The sequence below is a fragment of the Oryctolagus cuniculus genome, chromosome 5 (genome assembly GCF_051225735.1).
Source record: "Oryctolagus cuniculus isolate XC-2025 breed Fujian yellow rabbit chromosome 5, ASM5122573v1, whole genome shotgun sequence".
Taxonomy (NCBI): domain Eukaryota; kingdom Metazoa; phylum Chordata; class Mammalia; order Lagomorpha; family Leporidae; genus Oryctolagus; species Oryctolagus cuniculus.
In genome coordinates this window covers 162,934,054-162,957,648 of record NC_142871.1, presented here as the reverse complement: position 1 = coordinate 162,957,648, position 23,595 = coordinate 162,934,054, and the positions used below count along the sequence as shown (strand labels likewise).

At 50.7% G+C, this 23,595-nt stretch overlaps 1 protein-coding gene across 15 annotated transcripts in view; it reads left to right on the top strand.

Moving 5' to 3' along the window:
- The window catches only part of BMP6 (bone morphogenetic protein 6), a 179,227-nt gene that overhangs the window by 40,864 nt on the left and 114,768 nt on the right, over positions 1 to 23,595 (top strand). For 2 of the 15 annotated variants that reach the window (XR_016234316.1, XR_016234314.1), the window contains exons 2-4: positions 21,603 to 21,652; positions 22,853 to 22,928; positions 23,210 to 23,282. The exons of 3 other annotated variants lie outside the window; for them this stretch is intronic. The gene's annotated coding sequence lies outside the window, so the exon portion shown is untranslated. Of the gene's footprint in view, positions 1 to 9,786; positions 9,871 to 19,449; positions 19,558 to 21,602; positions 21,653 to 22,720; positions 22,929 to 23,209; positions 23,283 to 23,595 lie in introns of those variants that run through there. 10 more of the 15 variants (XR_016234313.1, XR_016234312.1, XR_016234324.1 and 7 more) reach the window with 9 other exon arrangements.

Sequence of the window (23,595 nt, the reverse complement as noted above, 5' to 3'; positions counted from 1 at the left end):
CCTTGGCTCTCTTCTGGAGGTGAGAGACGGAAACAGGTATCTGTTTCTGCACTTGTTCTTGCTTAAACAATCCACAGCTGAGCAAAAGGCGTGAGCAGTTCATGGTCTCAGAAGCTCACCTCGTATCCATAACCGCGAAGAATAAGGCTTGGGCCCCCGCCATGTCTCTCTCCTCTGCTCCTAAGCCTCGGGTTTGCGATGTGATATCAGTAGTGTACAAAGAACGTGCCATCAGCGCAGGGCCAGCATTGGCATGCCACTGGTGTGATGACGTCTTGTGGAGCTCCGGGGTCTGCATCGCGGTGGGCTCCTGGCGGCCCACCACGTTCCTGTTGCCGGAACCACAGGCCTCTCGGTGGTAGCTGGCGGCCCACCACGTTCCTGTTGCCGGAACCACAGGCCTCTTGGTGGCAGCTGTAGCAGGAGGCGGCCCAGACAAAGCCCACTCTGCTCATGGAGCTCTCGTCACTTCAGCAGTCGATGTCTCGAAGGTTCCACCCATGCCTTCGTTGACCTATCAGACATTCATGCAATACAGCGTGCAGGGGATTAGTCGATTCCTTGGCCGCATCTTCGGTCAGTAGTGGGCGGCTTGTGATAGGTTTGAAGGTTGTCTCGCTCCCTCCCTCCTTGCGGTATTCATTTTCAGTGAATCACTGGGCTGGCATGGAACACTCCTGGGCATGCCGGCCTCAGATTTCCCAATGCTGAGTTTATGCTTCCCCCTCTCTGGTTGGTTGAGTGAGTTGGCTGGCACAGGGATACTAATGAGCCCAGACTTGTGGGTATTCCCCAGAAAGTTCAGGTTTCTCAATTTCTGTGTCCGCAGTCGTGACGCCACCCCTGCCTTAGGGCTGTAAGAGGGGCGATGTAATTGGGTACTGATCTAACAATCTCCCAAGTTCACCATTACAGGTTAGGAGAACGGGGAAGCAGCAGCAGCCACCCTACAACTAGAGCTCGCTCAGTGGTTGCTGCGTGGCCACAGCTGACGTCGGGAAGCACCTGTAAGTTCAAGTGCACGCGTTAGCCGTAGTGCCCATAGGCATCATGGTCTCCCTGGGGGACCCCAGTTCCTGTAGGCCTGACGCCTTTATTAGCGCAAGCTGGCAGGCTGTGGCTGCCGCTCGGAGGACCCCAAATGTCACGGCCTCGCACAGCCTCAGTGCGCTCTTGCATGGCTCTGTAGAGCGCAGGTCTGACCTGCAGGTGAAGCCCAAGGAGCCGGCCGTGCTGCCTTTGCTCGGATGCTCTAGGGGAGAATCCATCTCGGTGCCTTTCCCAGCCCCTGCAGGCCACCACATTCCTGGGCTCGGGGCCGCCTCCCTGTGGTCACACCTCTGTCTGGCTCTCGCCTGCCTTGACCTTACACCTCCTTCTCTTTCCCTGATAAGGGCCCTTAGGATGACACTGGGCCTGGCAGGTTAATCCAGGACGACCTCTCTACCCCAGATTCTTTTTTTTTTCTTTTTTTTTTTTTTTTTTTTTTTTTTGACAGGCAGAGTGGACAGTGAGAGAGAGAGAGAGACAGAGAGAAAGGTCTTCCTTTTGCCGTTGGTTCACCCTCCAATGGCCGCCATGGCCAGTGCGCCGCGGCCGGCGCACCGCGCTGATCCGATGGCAGGAGCCAGGAGCCAGGTGCTTTTCCTGGTCTCCCATGGGGTGCAGGGCCCAAGCACCTGGGCCATCCTCCACTGCACTCCCTGGCCACAGCAGAGAGCTGGCCTGGAAGAGGGGCAACCGGGACAGAATCCGGCACCCCCCAGATTCTTCTAATCACACTTGTGAAGTCCCCTTGACCACAGAAGGTAACATTTGGGGGCCAGTGCTGTGGCACAGCCGGTAAACCTGCTGCCTGCAGTGTCAGCATCAAATACGGGCACCGGTTCAAGTCCCGGCTGCTCCACTACCAGTGCAGCTCCCTGCTAATGGCCTGGGAAAGCAGTGGAAGATGACCCAAGTGCTTGAACCCCCTGCACCCATGTGGGAGACCTGGAAGAAGCTCCTGGCTCGGGCCTGGCGCAGCCCCAGCATTGTGGCCATTTGGGGAGTGAACCAGCAGATGGAAGCTCACTCTAACTCTGCTTTCCAAATAAACAAAATCTTAAAAAATTTGCAAGTTCCTGGATTAGGACATGGGCATCAGTAGGGGTGGCGTGAGTTTAGGGAGCACTATTCTACTTCAATGAACTTGCTATTTGTTTTTAAAGATTTGCTTATTTATTTGAAACAGTTAGAGGGAGAGACAGAGGTTGTCCATTCACTGGTTCCTTCTCCAGATGGCCAGAACAGCCAGTGCTGGGCCAGGCCAAAGCCAGGAGTTTCTTCTGCCACCCCCCCACCCCACCCCCTCCCCCCGCCACCATGGGTAGCAGGAGCCCAAGCTCATGGGCCATCTTCTGCTTTCCCAAGCACATTAGCAAGGAGCTGAATCAGAAGTGGAGCAGCCAGGACACAGACTGGTGCCCATGTGGGATGCCAGCCCTGCAGGCCTGCTATGCCACAACGCCAGCCCCAAACTTGCTATTTTTACGATGACTCAGAATTTTTAAGTGCTAGGATCTTCTTGCATTTAGCGTGTGCTTTCAGTTGATGTTCTTGTGGAAAGAAGGGAGGTTCTGGGGAGAACTGAGGATAGAATCGGGTCTGCAGATTTCCTAAAAGGCTGGCTTTGCTATCTACCTCTCAGGATGAACGGAATGAGGTAGCACATTAAATCTGAAGAGATGTGGTAGATGAGCTCCTTGTGCCTAAAGAATGTTTATGGTTTTAAGAAGAACCTCCACAAATAAAAAGCATACACACACATATTTAATATTTATTTGAAGGGCAGGGTGTATGTATGTTTGAGAGGTTGAGAGATTTTACATCTGCTGACTTACTCTCCCAGTACCACAATAGCCAGGATTGAGCCAGGCAGAAGCCAGGAGCTAGGAACTCCATCTGGGTCTCCCATGTGGGTGGCAGGGACCCAAGGACTTCCCAGGTGCATTGGTGGGAAGCTGGATCAGAAGCAGAGCGGGGACTCCTGCTGGTCTTGCGAGTGGTGGCTTAATCCACTGTGCCACAGTGCTGGCCCCAAATCATTGTCTCCTCTCTGAAGGAGACTTTGCAGGGTGCCGTGGTTTGTTTGAAAATGTTTTAGATACCATCCCTATCCGATTGATTAGTTTACCAATCCATTTTGAAGATGTTTCACTTTTTTATTAAACAACAAATTCAGATGCCTTCAGACCCCTAGAAATGCCCCAGCAAGGCACACACTGAAAGGACATGGGTTGCAGAGAATTTTTTTTGTCTTCGATCTGCTGCTAGTTCATTCCACAAGTGGCTACAATGGCCAGGGCTGAGCCAGGCCAAAGCCAGGAGCCAAGACCTTCATCCTGGTGCTTGGGCCATTGTCTGCTGCTTTGCCACAATGCCGGTCCCAGCATAGAATCTTGACGATGTCTTTGCGTATTGTGCTCTGTATAGAAGATAGCAAGCTTCCAATGAGGCCATTTTTGGGGAGTGAGGAAGCATGTCTCTGGGTTGTGTGGTGGTGGTGGTGGGGTGTGTGTGTGTGTGTGTGTTTTAGCTGCTTTTGACACGGGGCAGTTACTCCAGGAGGGCTTGGGCATCCGAGTACCCAAGCGCGGCTTGTGAGGTGTCCGAGTCTCACTCTGAGACTTGGACTCGGTGGAGGTGCAGGCTGGAGCACGCCAGAAACTCAGTTCTCTGCTGTTTCTCTGCCCCATACAAAGGAGTAACGTTTTGCATTAGTTGTCCTAGGTGACCATTCAATACTATGAGCATTTAAGCCAGAGACAATTCTTAGAGCAGCGGGCGAATCTTTTGTACCTGGTAGTTCAGTTATTTTAATTTCTGGATTTGATCATTTCCACGTCCCTACTACAGTGGACTTTGGTACTGGAGCTCGCTCTCCCCACACTTGTCTTTTGCCTGTTAGTATGCCTTGTAATTTTTTTTTTTTTTTTTTGGAAGACCGACATGATGTACTGGGTGCAAGGAACTGTGGGAAGTAGGACTGTAATGACGTGGAGGCCAGGTCGGGGTGAGGAGGAGACATATTCTATGTTCCTTTGACTGGTCTAGGCCTTCTATCTCTGTGGCCCTGGGCTGTGAGCTTCACAAGTATTTTAGTTTCTTTCTCCCCTCTTAGGTGGGACAGGATAGGGGGATGGGCTAGAATTGGGTGTCGTCTTCTCCCATGTGGAAGGCTGGTGCTGGCTGGAGTAGGGTAGTTCCCTCCCTCTAGGCAGCTTAGGCCCTGATGAAACCCCAGTGGCTTGTTAATTAGCTTCTCCTGATGGCCATGCTAGGCAGAACAGAGCTCTGGTGCCTTTCCAGATGGCTCCCTTTCCCCTGCGGTTGGCAGAAGCTCGAGGGGGTTTTTCTCCAGTACTCACGGGGAGGACCAGGTGGAACTCCTGGAGGGGAAACTGAGGGTGCCTCTCCTGGGCCTGGGTCCTCCCGGACGTTGTGGCTCTCCCCTGCTCCCACCGAGCCTTCAGCGAGTTGTCGGTGTTCCTGTGCTCCTGGTCACTGGTTCCGATGGAGGTTTCCGCCCGGGCAGGTAGGGGTTGTCTGGGTCCACTTGTTTGTCTCTCCAGTTTCTGGGGCAGCAGGCTGCCCTCCATCTTCATTCTCTGGTGAATTGAAGCAGATCTGTTGGCTTTTTTTTTTTCTTTCTTTTTGCGTGGTCAGCTTTTTACATCTTGGGACAGGGTCCTGTGGGCACCTTAGACAGTCAGGCTGGAAACTGGAATGGAAGTGATTGTCACTTGTACGTGGTGCCCAGCTTTCATCGGGGCCTGGTCATCTTGGTGTCGCCAGGCCACGGAGCCTCTTCTGTTTGCACCTGCCTCACATGACTGTCTCCTCGTATTTGCCACCTGCTTCTGACCACAGGTCTCCCATCCAAGTACTAACCAGGCCCGACCCTGCTTAGCTTCCAAGATCAGATGAGATCGGGCGTGTTCAGGGTGGTATGGCCGTAGACTGACCACAGGCCTCCAACCTTGAAGAGCCCTCTCCTTGGCTTCCTCAACTCATGGGTACTTCATGAGGTTGGTGGAAAATGGATTAAGACCTGTGCTTACATAGCTGTAAAGATTTTTTTTTTTAAATTTATTTGACAGTGTTACAGACAGAAAGGTCTTCCATCTGTTGGTTCACTCTCCAAATGGCAGCAACAGCCGGAGCTACACTGATCTGAAGCCAGGAGCCAGGAGTTTCCTCCTGGTCTCCCATGCGGGTGCAGGGGCTCAAGGACCTGGGCCATCCTCCACTGCCCTCCTGGACTACAGCAGAGAGCTGGACTGGAAGAGGAGCAACCGGGACTAGAACCCAGTGCCCATATTGGATGCTGGTGCCACAGGCAGAGGATTAACCTAGTGTGCCATGGCGCTGGACCCACAGTAAAGTTTTTAAAGTCTGTGCACAGTACGCATTTTTCCATGAACTCTTTGAAGACACCATGTACGTGCTAGCCATCTTCCCATTACCCCTCTCCATTCTTGACTACAGTGGCCCCTCTGAAATAGTCATCCCAGGCAGTCTGTCGCCAGACAGCTCAGAGACCCTTGCCTGACTCGGCTCATCGGGGGACGGGCTGTCTTGTCCACATCAGCACTTTGAGGGTGAAGAATTCTCCCTCCCTTGAACACGCCCTATCACTTTGTGCCTTTCTTGAACTTGGCGCAGCTCACTCTGATCTGTCGTGTTTGAGCTATCTATGTCCTCTTCTAGCACGCTGTAAACTAGAAAGTCAGGAGTGTGGAGGAGGGACCGTCCTCACTGCTGTTACCATCCAGGGCTCAAAATAATGCACTCAGTTGATGAGTATCATGAAGCATCTTCACTGGCTAGATAAGACCATTCTGAGAAAGGCACGCTTCTTTCTCCCTCAAACCCAACCTTCAGCAGACGAGTAACGTGCCAGTGCGGTAATACAAGGAGTAAACACAAAACCCCAACAGGATGCTCCGAAATCCCAGGTGATTCCTGGATTGGCAAAGGGGATGAGTTAGCTGATGGGGAGCAGGCAGAACAGTGATTTTTTTCATTGTCTAGACGTACCAGACGGATGCGTGACCTGCGGATTGAAGTCGCCAGCTCCCGTCTGTTTTATTCTGGAATCGCATGGAGAGCTGCACCCCTTCCTAACTCAGCCACGACGACATCTGGGAGCGCGAGCCGGGTGTCAGAAGTCTCTAAGGGTTCTAAGCATGCAGCAGAGTGCAAGCTTTGATGGATGGAGTTGGGGTCAAGTTCAGCACAGGTGTATTTGAGCCGCATGTGCACATTAACCCAATCTCAGTAGGGTTTTTGTTTCTCTGCATTTTTCTGGTCTTTCTGTTCCAAATGTGAATGCCTGAAGGACTGGTAGGGCCACATGGATATCAAGCATGGGAAATGATAGTATTGCCATAGAAGTTTGGGAATTTGAGAGGAAAACTTATTTGGGAAAGAATTACTGGTATAATTTGTAAAGTGAAGATTAGAAGATTCTAATCAGAATTTTTATAAATCAAAATGGCATATGCAAAGAGGTTGATTTTCCTTGGATATTCTAGGTGTGATATCAGATTAATGCTGTCATCTACCAATGAGGAAATTGTTTCAATAGACATAACTTATATTTTACCAAAGCCCTGGACAGTGAAATGTATGCTAGTGACAGTGAACATCCTTGAAAGCAGTGACTAACATAAGCAGATTTTCTAAAGTCAAATCATTCTTGCATTCTGGAATAAAACCTCGGTCATCATATAATTACTTTAATGGACTGTTATTTCAGTATCTTTGGATACAGTCAAATGAGCCTGCTGTATATCCCCCTCCCACCTTTTTTCCTATGCGTGTCCAATTTTGGTGTCAGTGTTATACAGCTACTTACAGAGTAAACTTGAATGAGCTGGGAAGCTTTCTGCCTTTTTTTAATGCCATGGAACAGTTTAAATAATACAGTATAAAACTTATTTAAAATAGGAAAACAAGCCACATCCTGTTTTTAAGCGGTTGAACATACTTTCAAGTGAATTGATATTTAAGTGCTTATTCAGTGATGTGAGTACAGCTTACATCATTGTTAAATACTAGGTCCTGGTGGTTTGGTTCAAATAATAGTGGAAAAAAAATCCCTGAAGGAATGATGGAAACCACATGTAACAATTGGTTCTCCTCTCTCAGGCCTGTGGCCCACTGAGGATTAAATATTTGCAGAACTGGGAATTGCTTTTGTTCATCTTCTAAGTCCTGGACGTAGGTTGGGACTGGAACAGAATGTCAATTCTGGGCGAATGGATGGAAACCTGCACAAGGGTACTGCAAAAAGTTTGGAAAGCTGGGATTAAAGATGTTTAGGTGCAAAATTTTAAAAACTGATTTTTTCATAATAGCATATTCCATGAACTTTTTAATGACCCCCTTACAGGTGGATTTCAGATACTTTTGCACCAAAATAAACATCCTTTAATGCCCTTCTCCATGAACTCTGAAGTACCCATGCATACACTTGAGCTGTTAATCTCAACATTGGTTTTGAGTTTGCGCTATTCCCCACACCCTTTGCTAAGTGTGGTGCTTGTCTTCTGAACCTTCTTGATGACACAGAACACGTGGGCGTGCTCAGAAACCTGTAGAGCCCTAAGCCCCATTCTAAGTTTGCAAACTCATTCTAACAGGACAACAGGTATCCCAGGGGTCTCTATTAATGGGAAAACTTGGGAAACTGTCCTACGTTTAAATGACTTAAAACACCACAGCACTGTTTCTAAACCCTCGACTTGAATCGCCTGGGGAGTTCTGCAATTCTGAGGCCCAGCTGCACCCACCAAGTGCATTTGTTTCTGGAGGTGAGGCCTGGGCATTAGGGTTTGTTAGATGTTCTGCCAGCTCGAGCTATTGAGTTTCGGCTTTCTTGGGAGCTAAGGAGTTGGAAGTTGAGACTTTGGCTTGCTGGAAAATCAAGACTGGGCATAAGTGAGTTGACCTCTGTTATGAGGCCTAAGAGAAATGGGAGTGAGACCCACCATCAGCTGACTTAGTGTTCTTACCTCCTTCCACCTTGGATGTAGTTCTGCTCCAAACCCTGTTGGCCAATCAGCTTAAACCGCTGAAGAAAACCAGATGTGCACCTGACGCCCGGGAAAGGTTCAGTAGAAGCGAGTGACTGGTAGAGCCCAGGTGTCAGTTGGCCTTGGCCGTCTTGTTAAGCTCCAGACCTGACAATGTTGGGTCTCCAGGCTGGGTCCTGGACGTGTCAACCCGGGTACCTCCTGGTTTTGTTCTGCCCAAGGAGACCCGGAAGTGCAGTCCTGCCTCCTGCACACACAAAGTTCTCATATACACGTGGTGCTTCCGTAGGGCTGTTGCTCTCGCTGGCCTGGCTTTCAGATGAGAAAACTGCTGCAATGGAGTCACGAAACCATCTTTGAGATCAGGCGGTCAGTGTCCGGTGGTGGAGCCGGACCTGCAGCCCAGTCCCCACCTCTGTGCTCCCGTCTCTGGCCACTCAGAGTGGACTGAAGACCTTGACCCTGGGTGGGAAGGGAGGGTGGAGAGAACTGGACTGGGAACAACGCGAAGCTGCTGGCGGTCCTTCCCTTACAAGTCCTTCAGCTGCGGTGCCACCTGCGGGCTTGTCACGTGGTCTGCATCCCTGGCAGTGCCGGCCTCGGTCCCCTCCTAGGATCTCCTCTGGGAACGCCACACCCTTTCCTGTTTCACAGAGCACTTCTGCTCTCCATGTGTGTGACCAAACTCACGTCCAGGTCCTGCACCAAGTCCGGTTCATGGCGATGCCTGAAATGTCCCCGTCATTTGTGGCAGAGACACAGTCCTTGGGATACGCTTTGCACTCCCACGTGCAGGTCATACCTGCGAGAACTTGGGTGAATTTCAAGCCTGTCCCAAGCCTTACAGGGCCACATTCCAATCTGTTACTAATTAACTTATTGATTTATGATGAAATGGTAACTACTGAGAGGACCAGACAACTGCATTCAAACAGCTGGAACATTCGCTCCCTGTAAGTAGGGGCTGTAGCAAGCTGAATTCCAAACTCAATGCTAGTCTCTAAGTTTACATTGAGTGACAGCTGCCAATGGGACGGAGCACTTGTAGCCTTCTTTCTAAGGGTTAAGGCCCTGGGTGGGGTGGTTGAATTTTAATCAGGAGGTGGTTAGGCATAAGTGGAAGCAGAATGTAGAGAGTAATTTGACTTCCAAGATTGGAATTTCGGCTCAAGGTCCTTGGGGCTAACCCTTCCCTAACTCTGGACCGTGGTTGGATGGAACGTGTCTGTCTTTTCCTCTGGATCCTTCTTGCTGAGGTCAAATGGCCAACTGGGGACAGACACCCACCTCCCCAGCTGGTTAGCACAGTCTATATTCTTTCCTTAGATGTTGTATAGAACGTTTGTTCTTATCAGTCTCTTGCCTTGCAGACTTGGGAACCAGTCTCTCTTTATGGTGACTTAATTTGCCTTAATTGGATTCATCATGGGCTGATTTTAAAATTTAATTTTCTGAGGACAGTTTTATTTTCAGACTTTTGGAGGGAGTTGCTTTACAAGACCCCAGCACGGCCCTACCTCTGCCCCACATCCCCACATCCACACATGGATGCAGCCCCAGAGAACTGGTTTTGACCGATCATGGCATTGTAGGCATAGCCAAATGAGTTCCCTCATCCCAAATGGAATTAGAGAAAGAACAGGCGGACAGAAAAACTTCTGGTATCACTTGTATTTGCTCACCACAGTGCATTTTCCTTGTGCAGGGGGTGGGTTCCAGAGAGTAGCCAGGAAGGAGAAGCTACGTGGGGAGTATCCCATAGGCAAGACCAGGAGCAGGGAACAGACAGGTAAGCCAAGCTCTGCACCCTGTATAAACATGAGTTCAGAATTGATATGACAGATGATTCAGGTGACTTTAGAATGTGCGTAGCAGTTCTCTTTCCATTAACGTGTATTTGGAAGTTTTCAAAACACCATTCTAACGCCAAAGGATTTAAAGAGGGATAAAAGGACCTTTGAACAATGGCTGGACCTAAGCATAGGACTTAAAATGTAAACCTAATGTAATCCTAAGGCCAGCCTTCTAAGTTGGACTGATTTGCATGCAGGTGAGTAGACAAGTCATTTGGAATCTGCGTGTGTTAGCTATCGGACTTTTGACCTTTGGAGTAACTGGGACAGATTCTCTCCCTCCATTTCTGTCTCCTCTTTCCTGAGGCTGTTTGGAATTTTGGGGCAAGGGCATATTGACAGGTTGGTAATAACTCTTGGGAATGTCTGAAGGGCCCAGGAGCCCTGGATGTCTTTGACCATGACCTCTGTCCCCTCTGGAGGGGACCGCATGAGTGCATCCCAAGGGTGGGTGAGTCCAGAGCCAGGTTGGGGAACAGTTGGCAAGGAGTGGTAGAACCTGGACTTGATGGAATGGGTCTCCTAGACTAGAACACGAATTCTTAAGGAAATTGCTTTTTGAAGAGATACACGTGGTGCCCAGTCCACTCTAGGGTTTGGGTGTGACCTCTAGGTCTATGGCAGAGAATTTTCATCTGGTCAGCTCATACCAGCTGTTTCCCTTCCACTCAAGAAATCATCTCAACACACAAACATGTGACTGAGACTGATGCTGATCCAAGGATAGTCTTGTATTCTTACTTAAGATTTATTTTTTCACTTGGAAGTCAGAGGGAGGGAGAGAATCTTCCATCCCTTGGTTCACTCCTCAGATGGCTGCAGTGGCCAGGGCTAGTCCAGGAAGGAGCCAGGAGCTTCATCCAGGTCTCCCCTGTGAGTGCAGGAGCCCAAGTACTTGGGCCATCTTGTGTTGCTTTTGTCAGGCCATGAGCAGGGAGCTGCACTGGAAGTGGAGCAGCCAGGACATGAACTGGCACCCATTTGTGACGCCAGCATCATAGGCAGCAGCTTTTTCTGCTATGCCACAATGCCAGCTCCTCTTATTTTTTGAAATGCAACTCTTTTCAAACTCCATTCTACTACCTCTAGTTTTGACTTTCTGTAGTTAGAAAATCATCAGGTGCGAAAAGGTCACCTACAAGTGGTTGCAAATTAGCTGGTTTCTCGGTTGCAGGCAACCCAGGAAGTCTAGATAGGTGGATGGTTGATGGCAGGGTGGGCATTGGCCATCCCCAAGTGCATGATGGCAATGAAGTGTAGGAGAAGGCAAAAGGCAGCAAGCACAACCCAATGCAACAATGAAGGAACACTTGAGTGCTATCCGTGAACCTGGCCCACCAGGCGCATGGCGAAATCTCGCTTCATTTCCTTGCATGTCCCTCGGTGGTACCAGCTTCGTCACGCTGTATATGGGGAGACGAAAGCCCAGCCAGTGGAAGTGCCTCATTTAGGGTCACTCAGCTTTCAGTGGCACAGCCAGAATTGAAATGCATTTCTTTGGATTGGAATTCCAGCATTCTTTGCGCCATATTAGAGCTGCCTGCTTACCTGGTGGCAGGAGTCTAGCTCAGGTAGATGAGGTCCAGGAAATGGATTCCAGAATCCCGGCAGGAGGCAGTACAGCGGAAGCTCGGGCTCCGAAGCCATCTCAAGGTGGTGTCAGTACCCGAGAGGTAGTGGGCTATGGGGTAGAGGATGTAACGGGGGCAGTTGCGAGCCCTGTCATCAGGTGTCTCCTGGGCAGAGAGAGGGCAAGGTAGGGGTAGGCATCTGCTCCTCGCCTATCTGCAGCAAGGCCGCTGGTGCACCTGTCATTAGTGTGGCATCCTGGGTAACTGGAGGAAGACTAGCACGGGGATGGCTCGGAGAGACTGGACTCCCGCTCCCTGCCTGCCAGAGCTTCGCCTCGTGCTGGGGCTTCCTGTGGCCCGTGGATGCAGCACCCCTGCAGGCTGGCTGCTTCACTGTGCTCCCCGACTGTGCTCCCCGACCCTTCCCAGACCGTGAGCTTTGATGCAGAGGCAGAAGCCGACAGGGCCACTTCCCAGGCCCGCCGCCAGCCAGTCCTAGCTCTCGGCCTGACTTAGTTCACCAGATGTGCTTGTAGAGGACTGACGTTGGAACAGCCTTGGGAGGAGGGGCAAGGCGAGTCCTTGATCTTGTAACCCAGCAGGTTCAGGAGCCAACACGTCGGTAGCTTCCTGGTACCCTGATCATACCTCGATGGCGTGTGGTTCCCTGGCCAGTGGCTTCCAGACTGTCCAGGTAACAGTTCCTTCAGCATGCCAGTCCTGGGGCGCTGGTCTAGGTGGTGTTGGAGCACCAGCCTAGAGTGTGTGTCTCAGCCCCTCCCGTCTCTCTCTAAGCACTCCAAGCCCTGAAGTAAGTTTCTGTCTAGACTCCAGTGGGGAGAACAACAGTGCTTGCACTCTCCAAGCTTCTGCCATGTAGAACCAAGGTGGGGCCCAGAGTAGAGGGGACAGAGACCTGGGCGTGTTACACTGTCCGCGGTGTAGGCAACAGGAAGGGTAGTTGCAGTCTTCTAAGTGCTTAATACAGTTAATGAGGGAAGGAAAGAAAATTAAGATGGATTCTTGGGGCCGCTGCTGTGGCACAGGGGGTTAGTACCCTGACCTGCAGTGCCGGCATCCCATATGGGCACCAGTTTGAGACCCGGCTGCTTGACTTCCCATCCCTCTCTCTGCTATGGCCTGGGAAAGCAGTGCAAGATGGCCCAAGTCCTTGGGCCCCTGCACTTGCATGGGAGACTCAGAGGAAGCTCCTGGCTTCAGATCTGCCCAGCTCTGGCCGTTGCAGCCAACTGGGGAGTGAACCAGCAGATGGAAGACCTCCCTCCCCCTCTCTGCGTCTCTCCTTCTCTCTGTATAACTCTGACTTCCAAATCTATAAAAAAAGAATTCTTTCAGAAGTGTTCACTGGACCAGTAGGCTCCTACTGCTGTATCTTCCTGAACGCTTTAGGTTATATGACAGGCAGAGACAAGAGATCCCCTGACACTTCATGACCGTGCCTTGAGGTGGGTGTCCAGCGAGAACTCTGTGTCCTTGCCTTCAGGAAACCTAGATTGCTTTTTGTGTCAGAGGACAGATAAATGCATGCTACCCGTCACATATCGGTATTGTTTAAGTGCACGCGGCGTGTGCGTGTATAAGCCTCAGGCTGTTGGGCTTTGTTATCTGCAGCTGAATCCCGATTGACGGCAGCTGCCGGAGTGCCCAGTGGATTGCACAGCGGGCAGGGTGTTGGCACCCATGTGGGTCTTCCTACCTCTTCCCTTCCTCCTCCCCTCCTTTCTTCCTAACGTCTTCCATTTAAAACTTTTTCACGTTTTTTTTAAAACTTCTTACTTTGAAATAAGTTTGGGCTTTTAGAAAAGCTGGCTGTTAAACAGTTTGAAGGCACTGAACGAACAATTCATAGCCACATACGTGTTTGCCACAGCGAAACCTGCAGCCCCCATCGTCCCATCTCTCCCAGTGTACATCTCCAACATGTTGGAAGAGAAATGGAATCTGCAGAAAGCGTCAGGGCTTGGGGTTTTGATTCGTTTATGTGCTTGAGGGTTATTTACAAGGTTTGTGAAATATAAAATTAAAAGATAAGTTTATTTAGGTGCACAACCTTGTGGAATCCTTTTTTTTTTTTCATGGTATGCATTTTCTATAAATTTTTGAAAACCTCTCCTATGCATGACTTTCAGAAGTTTTTTGCACTAAAATTAACTCTGCCTTTAATTCAACTCCCTTTCTAAGGTCTCATAGCGGGAAGGGTTGTGGCACAGTGGCTTCAGCTGCCACCTGCGACACCAGCATTCCCTAAGAGCTCAGGTTTGAGTCCCGGCTGCTCCATTTCCCACCCAGCTCCCTGCTAATGTGCCGGGGAGAGCAGCAGAAGACAGCCTGAGTGTTTGGGCCTCTCTCTCCCATGTAGGAGACCTGGGTGGAGTTCCAGGCTCCTGGCTTTGGCCTGGCCCAGCCCTGACCGCTTGTGGAGTGAACAAGTGGATGGGAAATTGTGTCTCTCTCTGTGTCTGTGTGTCTCTCTGTGTGTCTGTGTGTCTCTCTGTGTGTGTGTGTCTCTCTCTGTGTCTCTCTGTGTGTGTGTCTCTCTCTGTGTGTCTGTGTGTCTCTCTTTGTGTGTGTCTCTCTTTGTGTGTGTCTCTCTTTGTGTGTGTCTCTGTGTGTGTCTCTGTGTGTGTGTCTCTGTGTGTGTGTGTCTGTGTGTGTGTGTCTGTGTGTGTCTCTCTGTGTGTGTCTGTGTGTGTGTGTCTCTCTGTGTGTGCCTGTGTGTGTGTCTGTGTGTGTCTCTGTGTGTGTGTCTCTGTGTGTGTGTCTCTGTGTGTGTCTCTGTGTGTGTGTCTCTCTCTGTGTGTGTGTGTGTGTCTGTGTGTGTGTCTCTCTCTGTGTGTGTGTCTTTCTCTCTCTCTCTGTGTCTCTGTGTGTGTCTCTCTGTGTGTGTCTCTCTGTGTGTGTCTCTCTGTCTCTGTGTCTCTCTGTCTCTGTGTCTCTCTGTCTCTGTCTCTGTGTGTGTCTCTGTGTCTGTGTCTCTGTGTGTCTCTGTGTCTGTGTCTCTCTCTTTGTGTGTGTGTCTGTGTGTGTGTGTGTGTCTTTCTTTCTCTCTCCCTCTTTGTGCATTTCAAATAAATACAACCTTTTTTTTTTTTTTGTCTTCCCCTTCACTTGGTGCCAAGCACGGAGTAGGAACCAAAGGCACGTGCTCGCAGCATGGAGTTCTGCTGTCTTGCACTCCTCCAGCCCCTTTAGGTGCACAGCTGAGCAGCTGCAGCATGGTGGTTCTGTGATACTGTGATGTGAAGACAGGGACAAGGTGGTGCTGATGTTACCGTTGTTAGCGTAGAGCAGTGGTGGCTCTGGTGTCCTGACAGTGACGAGTGGTGTGGCTGGATGTGAAAGTCGGAACCCGCACGTGGAGCCAGGTGAGCTGCACTGGGCTCCACTCCTGTTCTCTGCTGGGTGCTCCCAATTCCCAGGATTCCCTCGAATGGCTTCAAAGCGTTTGTTGTTGCAAGGTTCACAGCAGCGGGGGGCGGGCCTGAGCGAAGCCCCGCAGAGTGGGGTATTAGGACTCACGCTGGACTCGGGCCCGAGAAGCCCGGTGTGCGTCCCGGCTCTGAAAGCTAAGCCTTGGGTGAGTTATTTAATAATCCCTGGCCTTGCTTCCCTCACTTGTACAGCAGTGGGGGTTGTGTGGCTCACTCTGGAGTCTGAAATGTTTCCGTCTGTGCTTATAACCTGCCCCTGTGGCTGCCACCCTGGTAGCCTTGCCGGCCTGACTATTCCTAGCAGGCTGAGGGGTGGAGCCGTGGCACATGGCTGTGGCGGGATGTCTCTTGTACCTCTGAATTCAAACGTGTCGGGTTGCCTCCCCCACCCCCATCCACCTGCCGTGTATTGGTGGCAGAGAGGAGCCTCCCTGCATTTGAGTTCTGGCTGTAGCTTACACTAAGTGCTTAGGGTGACTCAAACCCACAATACAGTAGGTCGTGCATCCCTGTGCCCCTCCAAGTAGGAGGCTGCTTGTGATTTTTTAAAAAATTGTTACAGGGGCCAGCATTGTGGTGCAGTGGGTAAAGCTGCTGCCTGTGACGCCAGCAACCCGAAAGGGCACTGGTTTGGGTCCTGGCTGCTGTACTTCAAATCCAGCTTCCTGCTGGTGTGCCTGGGAAGGCAGTGGAAGATGACCCAGGTGTCTGGGCCACTGTACCCATGTGGGAGACCTGGAAGAAGCTCCTGGCTTCGACCTGGCCCAGCCCTGGCTGCTGTAGCCATTTGGGGAGTGAGCCAGTAGATGGAAGATGTCTGTCTCTCTGTCTCTCCCTCCTCCTCTGTAACTCTGCCTCTCAAATCTTTTAAAAAATTGCTGTAATTATGCATATTTATGGGGATAGCTCATATTTCATGTGACGATCAAATAAAGTTAGCATTTTTTGAAATAATACATTTGAAAGGCAGAGAGAGAGAGAGGGATCTTGTATTTGCTGATTCACTCTCCAAAGGAACAGGGCTGGGCCAGGCCGAAGCTAGGAACCTGGAGGTCCATCCGGGTCTCCCGTGTGTGTGGCAGGGGCCCAAGAGGTTGGGCCGTCTTCTGCGCTCAGAGGAACGTTAGCAGAGATCTGGATTGGAAGTGGAACAGCCGGGACTTGAACCCGGCCCTCAGATGCTGGTGTTTCAGGTGGCAGCTTGACCTGCTGTGCCACAACGTTGGCCCCTCAATATTTTTTTTTTTTTTATATTTAAGGAGATGGAAATGCTAACGTGGGGTCTGTGAGGGCGGTGAGAAGCCCCGAGTAATTCTGCTTAGAATATTTGCAGCTAGTGGAGATTCTGAGCTAATCAAGTCCAGAGACGTAGGGACGGCCTCAGGTCCCCGGCTGGCTGGTGGCAAGAACGAGGAGTGTCCAGTTCTTCGTCTGCTGGACCAGGGTTTGCCGCCTGCTTCCTCAGGTTCCTAAGGCATTAGCAGTCAACACGGCACCTGTCTCTGACCCACTCTGTTCTTTGTCATGAGCACCTGGAGTCGTCATTTCCTACGGCAGCAAACACAGATGCATTCTAGAACATAGTGGATATGCACACGCACGTGCAAGGGAAGGCGTGAGGCGTTCAAGAGTTTGTGGACTTTTGGCTAAGTTGGACTTCTTGTTGCCCCACAATTTCCTCTGCTCTGTCCCAAGGGTGACCTTGGTGCGGGATTCTGGGAATCCCAAGGTTGCTGCCGGCCCCAGAGGCAGTGGAGACTGTAGCTGGCTTCAGGAAAGGCCTGTAGGACCCAGGGCTGCCCCCATCGTCCCACCTGGGGCTTTTTATTTTTTTGTCCCTTGCGTTTTTTTCAAAACATGAACATTGTTCATGATACATCCCTGTTCATTTTAACATAAAAGCATTCTTAGCTACCTCCTTTTTATTTAAGATTTATTTGAAAGTTGGAGAGCTGTCTTCTATCCACTGGTTCACTCCTCAAATGGCTGCAATGGCCAGGGCTGGGCCAGGCTGAAGGCAGGGGCCGGGAGCTTCATCGGGGTCTCCCCGTGAGTGCAGGGGCCAAAACACTTGGCTATCTGCTGCTTTCCCAGGGGCCTTAGCAGAGAGCTGGGTTGGAAGTGGAGTAGCCGGGGCTTGAATGGGCGCCCATATGGAATGCTGGTGCCGCAGAGGGAGGCTTTATGTGCTGAGCCGTGGCACCAACCCCACAGCTATCACCTAGTGAGTGAAGTGGCCTCCTCAGGAAGGTGCCCAGGTTAGCTGTTGATCCCTCCCCTGTGTGCTCACTTTGACAGCACATTTACTCGAAGTAGAATGAGACAGCCCACGTGTTAGCAGCCAAGGGACCAAGGCTGTGGCAGGTTCAGCCCTGATTCTGCTACCTTCTGTCTTCCCAAATCGAAGGTGACTTTCTCTGGTTGGCATCCCAGATCTGGTGAGTCGTGGTGATTGGAGAGAAGCTGGCTAATGCTCAACATCAATTCCAGTGGCTTGACTCGTTATTTCTAATTTGTTTGTCATAAGTCTGAAACCAAACATGGGGGAGCCAAGAAGGCACGTGCGTCTGTCATGTTGAGAGGACATGATGCGTCAGTTATTGAGTAGCTTGCTTCGTGCTCAGTGTACCTCTGATAGTGTTGTATCTGAAATGCTGTTCCAGCCTATATTTTTCATTAAAAAATGAGCATTCCATAATGTCCCTGATTTGTTTTATAGCCTAGGGAGAGAATCACGGTGAAGTTTAAAATGAGTTTGACGAGGGCTGGAAGTGGCTTTCCTCCTTAGAGTCGGTCACCCAACTTGATGAAGTGGAGTTCAGAACTATGGAAGAATGGAGTCATTGACGGCTGCCTCGGCCGCGCCGGGGTCTGTCTGAGAGTGGAGAGGGATGCAATGAGATCGGTTCACTTCGGTGCAGCAGATTCTGAAAGCCACGTGTGTTTGGCATAATGCATGTTTTCCGTGAACTCTTTGACGCCCCACCATCCACGCAAGCATTCAGACTAAAACTTCTGCCACTGCCTGCCTTCCTCCGACTTTTTTTCACTTTGGTTTTCACCAGCTGAGCCTGGACTGGAACATTAAAAAGATTTTATAGAGACCTTGATAGAATGGAGCCTAAATGAACAGAGAAAGTCACATGAAGCTGGTTGTCTAGTTCCCCTGAGCTCCTGGGAGAAAGGACAGGGCCCGAGCATTAGTCACCAGGTCCCTCCCCGTTCCCAGTCTTCCAGGACAGAGAAGCCAAGGACTTGGTCAACATCTCTCTGGTCAGTAGGGCTGTGTGTGCAGTCACCTGCCGTCCACCTAAACTTGTTCTTACATCTTACTCTCCAACTTTATTATTGGTGGTGGCCAAATGTACGTAGTAAGTGCAGATACTTCTTGGATGGTGAGCTTTTTTCCAGTTGAAATAGGAAGCCACTCGGGCCTCTTTCCCAGTTTACGTAGGATCCTAGACATGGAGAGAGGGGAGAAATAGAAGGCAGTGGGGAGCAGCCGTCCTTAGCAGTGCCATCTGGCTGCTACTTGCATATCTAGTCCCTGACATCTTTGAAGTTCATGCTCCCTCCTTACCATTGAGGGGGTCATATGAGGTGAAATAGACGGGAGCAGCTAAGCCTGTGAAGTTGTGCCTCCCCTGGGGTTCCAGCAGGGAGGGTGACCTCTTAGTGTGGCTTGGTCAAAGAAGGACACCAGGGGCAGCTGGATGAGGCTGTCCTGCTTGGGACACCTGCCTTCCAATCCAGGTTCCTGCTGGTGAACGTGGGAGGTGGCAGACGATGGCCCCAGTACTTGGGTCCCTCCCACCTATGTGGGAGACCTGGATGGGGTTCCTTGCATCCGGTGTCTTCCTGGCCCAGCCCTGACGATTGCAGGCATTTAGGGAGTGAACCAATAGCTCGCTCGCCACCCCCCCTCCGTGTGTGTGTTTGTGTGTGTGTGTGTGTGTACTGCACATGTGTGCATGCACACACACCCACGCAGGAGTATACTTTATCCAGGCAGCCATCAGGCCAAGCAAGAGGGGACTAAAGATGATTTTACACATTGTAGTTTTTAAAGCGATGCAAGCAGCACGCAAATGCTTGCTGTCCAAGAGCATTTTCCTTCCAGCTTTCCGACGCTCCCCAGCACGGCTCTGGGGCCAGCGGATAGCTCCTCTCTGGCTCCGCGGCGCTTCCTGGACGTGGCCCAGACACAGTAAATCGAACTCGCCGGAGGCCACTTGAACTAAAAGGAAGTCCCTTGTTTCTTAGAAGACTTCTGGCACTTGCGGGATTGCACAGAGAGGTGGATGAGAGAGGGTGGGAAGACAGGGAGGAACTTGGGCAACTAAACTGAAACACACAAACCCAGAGAAGACCTCTATCTTTCTGACATCATTAAAATAAACAGGAGAAAAAGCTGAAGGTAGAGGCTAAAGCCCTAGTAAACACATCAGCGCTACCAAATTAGCCCTGTCTACAAACAGACCCTTCTATTTAGAGCAGGAACCACACCAGGACTGACCTTTGGAGGTGGCTGGCTGTCGTGGCCTCAGTGACCCGTCCAAACACCGTCCCAACCCTGCCCGACACGCGGCGGTATATGTTAGTGAGTTCTCGTTTTCTTTGGCTTAGTCTGTTAAATACTGATGGCACTGCCTTTCTGTTTTCCCTGCTTGCCCAAAACGAGCACTAGTAGCCTCTCAATAAGGAACATTACCTGTTCGTTTAGCCATCTGCTTACACGGTCCTAGGCGGAGGTGTTCTCCTGGGACCAGTGGGCCGTTACGTAGCTGTTTACTGGTGGTGAGTGACCACGGAGCACAGTGTGCCTCTTTGTGGGGGCAGCACTGCCTTTTAGGGAGTGTCACCCCAGAGCAGTACTCGGGAGAGAAGCGTTTCAGGTGGAGTATCTCTTATCCGAAATGCTCGGGTCCAGAAGTATTTTGGATTTGGGGGTTTTTCAGATTGGGAATATTTGCGTAACCTTCACAGAGTGAGCAACCCTAAACTGAAATCAAACCTGAAGTTTTCTGCGTGTCATGCCAGCGCTCAAAACTTTTTTTGGATTCTGAAACATTTCAGATTGTTGAATTGGAGATGGTCGTCTGGCATGTGTGTGTGGCGTTAAAACACAAACATGATCAGCTAATGCGTGCCGAGTGCTTGTGCTGCATCAGACGCTGTCCCTGGTTCTTTAATTTCCTTGGTCGTTGAGGTGGCTACTAGTATTCCCGTTGCAGAGGTCGAGAGGCTGGGGCCTTGCCTTAGGTGATGCACCCAGCGGTAGCAGATTGGGGGAACGAGGCTGCGTAGCTCTAGCTCTGAATCCCACCCCGTGGACTGCAGGAGGGTGCCGCCTGTATACGGAGCCAACAAAGAGCCACTTCCCAGACACAGACAAGTTCACAGTCACGGGCGGCACCGTAAGGTGCATCTCTCCCGATAGACTTGAAAGGAGGAAGAATCGGCACGGGTTTGAGACCCAGAGCAGAGCCTGCGTGGTCTTGTTCTGTCACTGTCTTCCTGGAGGCAGCTTCTATGAAGTCTCTCGCTGAGTCGTGGCAGAGTTGGGATGGAGCCTGCGGTGCGGGCTCTCCGGCTGCCATTTGGCCTTCATCATCTGCATTGGGGGCAGGTGCTTCATGGTCTCTGAGCTCCATTATCTCCTGGGCTCCTGTGTTCCTGTTCTGTGTCTCCAATCAGATGATGTAGAAGCTAGATAGTAGCCTCAGAGCACAGGTTCGACTTCTTGGCTTTTTTTTTTCCCCAAGCCAGTAGTCCAGTGCCCCAAACATGTAGACACTCAAATATTTGTGACTTTATTTTTTAAAATGTTTATTATTTTTTAGCATCACATTAGGCATACCATGAAACTGTTTCCTGACTCCAGAGTGAGTGGATGGATCATCTGAGCAAGCTTTGGGTCCTTTTGGGTCCTCTGTAAGGAACAAATCAAGAGATGTCTTTCTTGCCCTCGACCCAGGTTACAGCCCTGCAAGTATTTGGGGTGGGCGCCCTAGAAGCTAGATAACTCATTGAAGTGAGGAGTCCCAAGTGCCGAGTGCCCATGGAGCCCTCCTGGGGAGGTACTCAAATTGTTACCCCCGCCCTGCTCCCCGCCCCCGACACCTGGGTGGATTTAATCTCTGAAGAGTCCTTAATCTGCAGATGGTAGATCTATTAAGAATGAAATAAGAACATTGTGATTCTCACATAGAATGTTGGGTTTCTTTAAGTGTTTGCAGTGCGCTGTACTGCACTGTACTGTGCTCTCCTGAAGCCAGAATCCTCATTCTGGAGTTGAGGAAACCATGGTAGGCGGCAGTGAGGCAGACTCCATGGCAGAGGCGCCATCTGAGGTCAGGCAAGGGCGGGTGAGGAGCAGTCGGTCCCTGGAGCCTCCCTGGGCTTGCTGTGTGTCATTGTGGCGTCTGGTGAGTCTTTAGGGAGTGTACAGTCTTTCTTCCCTGCAACCACAGGCTGCCCGCCCTTGGGAAACCAGTGGCGGCTCTGGTTTAGCTCACTCCCCCATACTTCATGGGCTATATGTGGTTTGCATGAAGGAGAACCTAAATGGTGCACACACCCAGCCATTCATTGCTGTGTTGCTTCCATGTAACCGGAATGCTAATTTGTCATGGCTCATCCTAGGCAACTGATGTGCGTGCATTTCTGTGGCCACATGAATTCTACATCTCCTGGTGAGTGTTGCTGCTTTCAGACATCACTTGCCACGCTCGCACTTCTTTTTGAAAAATAAGGGGTGCAGGGCAGGCATTGGGTGCAGTTGCTAAGTCCCTGCCCGGGGTGCCGGCATCCTGTACTGGAATGCCTAGGTTCAAGTCCTAGCTCTGCTGCCAGTTCTAGCTTTCTGCAAGTATGCACGCAGAGTGGCAGCAAATGATGGCTCAAGGACTTGGGTCACTTTTAGCCAAGTGGGAGACACAGATGGAGTTCCTGGTGCCTGGCTTTGGCCTGGCTCAGTCCCAGCTGTTGTGGGTATTTGGAGAGTGAACCAGCAGAAGGGAGCTTTCTCTCTGCATCACTCGCCACCCCCCCGACTCCATGTGTGTTTCAAATTTTAAAACAAGTAAAGGAGACCCTTCAAACCCTTTTCCTTAATTTTTGAATTAAATTAAATTCTTCTATTCCCTAAATGCCTTCTAACATAACGGAAGATCAACACATATTAAATGTGAGATGATTCTCTTTCTATGGAACCTTTTCATCCAAGCCATGTAAGGCGTTGCATTCCCATCCTTCACTCTCTTTAAGTCACTGCCTTGGCTGCTCCCTCCCACCTTGTGTCCAGCAGTCCAGGTACAATTCATCTTCTGTGTAATCCTCACCAGGTTTCCATAAGATAAGGAGAGTTGAGCATTTCTAATTAGAAAATCTGAAAAGCTCCAAAAACTGATGCTCAAAAAGTACTGATTTTGAAGATTTTTATAAATCTATTTATTTGAAAGGAGAAACAAAGATCTTCCATCTGCTGGTTTACTCCCCAAATAACCACAACAACCAGGGCTGGGCCAGGCCAGAGCCAGGAGCCCCATTCATGTCTCCCACGTGGGTGGCAGAGGTCCAAATACTTGGGCCATCCCCCACCGCCTTCCCAAGCCCATCAGCAGGAAGCTGGAGTAGAAGTGGAGCAGCTGGGACTCAAACCAGCGCCCACATGGGAGACTGGCATCCCAGGCAGTTGCTTAACTTGCTATGCTATAACACTGGCCCCAAAGTTTTAGAGTTCGGAGCATTTTGGATTTCAGATATTCTTTCTCCAATGACTTCAATGGCCTGGGCTGGGCCAGGCCAAAGCCAGGAGGCTGGAACTCCATCTGAGCCTTGCATACAGGTAGTGGGGGCCCGAGTTCTTGGGCTGTCTTGGGCTGCTTTCCCAGGTGCATCACCAAGGAGCTGAGTCGGGAGCAGAGAATCAGGATTTGAACTGGCACTGTGACATGGGATGCCAGCATTGTAAGTGATGGGTGTGGAGGGGCTTGGTCCCCAAAGTCTTAGGTTAGTGGTGAATGGATGAATGTTAGTGGTTGATGGGTTAAGGGTGGAGACTTGATCCCCTTACGTTGTCTGGGAGGTGGGCCTCGTTCTTAGGTCATTGCCGTAGATCACTGGGGGCGTGCACTCGGAGGGCAGCCCTTCTAGCAGGGCTGGTTATAAAAGCCAGAGTGGGCCTCACTGCTGTTTCTGCTTTCTGGTTTGACACGTGGTCCTTCCTCTGCACACGTTCCTCTGTCCAGCACCTGCGTGAGACGAGCCTGATCCTGGACTGAGAACCTACAAAAGTGCCGCCCAAAGTAAACCACTCGCTTCGTAAGTAGCTTGTCACAATATTTAGTTACAGTAACTAAAAGCTTGCTAATACAGAGGACTTGCAGGCTGTGTTCAGGATTTTAACCTTTATCCTCAGTGCAACGGCAACTCACAAAGGGCTTTAAACATATAGGTGCTGGTTTGAGTCCTGGCTGCTTCACTTCTATCCAGCTTCCTTCTCATGGACTTGGAAAAGCAGTGGAAGATGGCCCAAGTGCTTGGGTCCCTGCCACCCATGTGGGAGACCTGGATGGAACTCCTGGATCCTGGCTTTGGCCTGGTTCAGTCCTGGCTGTTGCAGTCCTCTAGGGAG